The sequence below is a fragment of the Salmo salar genome, chromosome 15, assembly GCF_965601325.2.
Source record: "Salmo salar chromosome 15, fSalSal1, whole genome shotgun sequence".
In the NCBI taxonomy this organism is placed as follows: Eukaryota; Metazoa; Chordata; class Actinopteri; order Salmoniformes; family Salmonidae; genus Salmo; species Salmo salar.
In genome coordinates this window covers 4,054,555-4,057,500 of record NC_138305.1, presented here as the reverse complement: position 1 = coordinate 4,057,500, position 2,946 = coordinate 4,054,555, and the positions used below count along the sequence as shown (strand labels likewise).

The 2,946-nt window shown below is 40.5% G+C and overlaps 1 protein-coding gene across 1 annotated transcript in view; it reads left to right on the top strand.

Moving 5' to 3' along the window:
- The window catches only part of hmgcra (3-hydroxy-3-methylglutaryl-CoA reductase a), an 18,365-nt gene extending 15,985 nt beyond the window's left edge, over nucleotides 1-2,380 (top strand). Inside the window, exon 20 of the mRNA XM_014143377.3 lies at nucleotides 1-2,380. This exon is cut by the window's left edge and continues 503 nt beyond it. The gene's annotated coding sequence lies outside the window, so the exon portion shown is untranslated.
- Nucleotides 2,381-2,946: the final 566 nt, after the last annotated feature.

Here is a 2,946-nt window from a genome sequence, read left to right as displayed (position 1 = left end):
TTTACTTTAAAGCAGTTGACTATGAAGACTTACTCATCACTGACATGTATATGTTAGCACCAGGCTGTTTTTTATTATGCTTGGGTTGAAGGTTCGATGCCGAAGCAGTTTACTGGGTAGCTAAGAGTTGAGTTTAGCCACAGCAGAACTGTGACACAACGGTGTAGAGTTCTGTTAGCCTGGTCCCAGATCTGTTTGTGCTCTTGTCTAACTGTATTGTCATTGCCAAGCCAGACATGTTTAGCATGACAATTCCATACGGAGTTGGCAAGAGAGCAGAATCAGACTGGCACCCAGGCTACAGTTCTGTACCGTAACAGAACTCAAATTATAGATTGGCAAATGTCTTCAAAGAAACAACGACATTCAACGAAAGCTGGAGATTGTAAATGTGAAAAAAGTAGACCCAGACGTCTTGATTAATGTACTTGCAAATTGTTTTAATTGCCAAATACAGCCTTCGTAACCTAGAAAAAGAAATTCCCTAAAAACAAAGCTTTAGCCTATTTCTCTTATAAGAACTTGAGTCGTAAACGGTGTGTAATGTTAGGGAGAAAATGTAAAGAGACATTTAGCACTTGTTAAGGTTCGAGAGACACTGGTGTGTATGCAGATAAAGGTGCTATAATTAGCGATGACGTTGGCTTGAGTGGGTAGATAGGCCGTTGTTACTGTGGAAAAGAACAGTGTGAACAAGTGGCACTGACTGTACACACAAGACAACTAACCGGTTTGGCTTCAAATGTCTGCCACTCATAAAAATGGATGCCGCCTCCTGTGTAACGAGCGACAGTATGTGCACTATGTTCTGTTTCAAACCCATGTCTTTGGATGGTCAGAAACGGCTGTTTCAAACCCCATGTCTTTGGATGGTCAGAAACGGCTGTTTCTAACCCATGTCTCTGGATGGTCAGAAACGGCTGTTTAAAACCCCATGTCTTTGGATGGTCAGAAACGGCTGTTTAAAACCCCATGTCTTTGGATGGTCAGAAACGGCTGTTTCTAACCCATGTCTTTGGATGGTCAGAAACGGCTGTTTCAAACCCCATGTCTTTGGATGGTCAGAAACGGCTGTTTCAAACCCCATGTCTTTGGATGGTCAGAAACGGCTGTTTCTAACCCATGTCTTTGGATGGTCAGAAACGGCTGTTTCAAACCCCATGTCTTTGGATGGTCAGAATCGGGCTGTTTCAAACCCCATGTCTTTGGATGGTCAGAAACGGCTGTTTCTAACCCATGTCTTTGGATGGTCAGAAACGGCTGTTTCAAACCCATGTCTCTGGATGGTCAGAAATGGCTGTTTAAAACCCCATGTCTTTGGATGGTCAGAAACGGCTGTTTCAAACCCATGTCTTTGGATGGTCAGAAACGGCTGTTTCAAACCCCATGTCTTTGGATGGTCAGAAACGGCTGTTTCAAACCCCATGTCTTTGGATGGTCAGAAACGGCTGTTTCTAACCCATGTCTTTGGATGGTCAGAAACGGCTGTTTCAAACCCATGTCTCTGGATGGTCAGAAATGGCTGTTTAAAACCCCATGTCTTTGGATGGTCAGAAACGGCTGTTTCAAACCCATGTCTTTGGATGGTCAGAAACGGCTGTTTCTAACCCATGTCTTTGGATGGTCAGAAACAGCTGTTTCTAACCCATGTCTTTGGATGGTCAGAAACGGCTGTTTAAAACCCCATGTCTCTGGATGGTCAGAAACGGCTGTTTAAAACCCCATGTCTTTGGATGGTCAGAAACGGCTGTTTCAAACCCATGTCTCTGGATGGTCAGAAACGGCTGTTTAAAACCCCATGTCTTTGGATGGTCAGAAACGGCTGTTTCAAACCCCATGTCTTTGGATGGTCAGAAACGGCTGTTTAAAACCCCATGTCTCTGGATGGTCAGAAACGGCTGTTTCAAACCCATGTCTTTGGATGGTCAGAAACGGCTGTTTCAAACCCCATGTCTCTGGATGGTCAGAAACGGCTGTTTCAAACCCCATGTCTTTGGATGGTCAGAAACGGCTGTTTAAAACCCCATGTCTTTGGATGGTCAGAAACGGCTGTTTCAAACCCATGTCTCTGGATGGTCAGAAACGGCTGTTTCAAACCCCATGTCTTTGGATGGTCAGAAACGGCTGTTTAAAACCCCATGTCTTTGGATGGTCAGAAACGGCTGTTTCAAACCCCATGTCTTTGGATGGTCAGAAAAGGGAAACCATTCATGGTTGATTGTGTGAGTCACAGCCTGCTGGTTTGTCCACATTTCTAATGGCGAATGTGGAGATCTGATCTGAGTATTATACTTCTTTAGTCAATAATGCGGATGTATTTCGCATATATTTTGTAATAAAAAAAGGGAATTTACAATAAAAATGTACAATAGAAAACAAAGTTACAGTTTTTATTGACTTGTTGAACTGAAGATATGATCTTTAAATGTTGTGGTAACTACTGTATTTTAGGTTTAACTACGGTAACTAAATAACTACTGTAGTTTAGGTTTAACTAACTAAACTACTGTATTTAGGTTCAACTAACTAACTACTGTATTTTAGGTTGAACTAACTAAATAACTACTGTATTTTAGGTTGAACTAACTAAATAACTACTGTATTTTAGGTTGGACTAACTAAATAACTACTGTTTTTTAGGTTCAACTAACTAAATAACTACTGTATTTTAGGTTCAACTAACTAAATAACTACTGTATTTTAGGTTGAACTAACTAAATAACTACTGTTTTTTAGGTTTAACAAACTAAATAACCATTTTTTTTTAGGTTTAACGAACTAAATAACTACTGTATTTTAGGTTTAACGAACTAAATAGCTACTGTTTTTTTAGGTTTGACTAACTAAATAACTACTGTATTTTAGGTTTAACTATACCATGATTATTGTCTTTGAGACTCGAAGGTATCAAGGTTTCTCTTCACAGACATCACGATGTCCACCAAT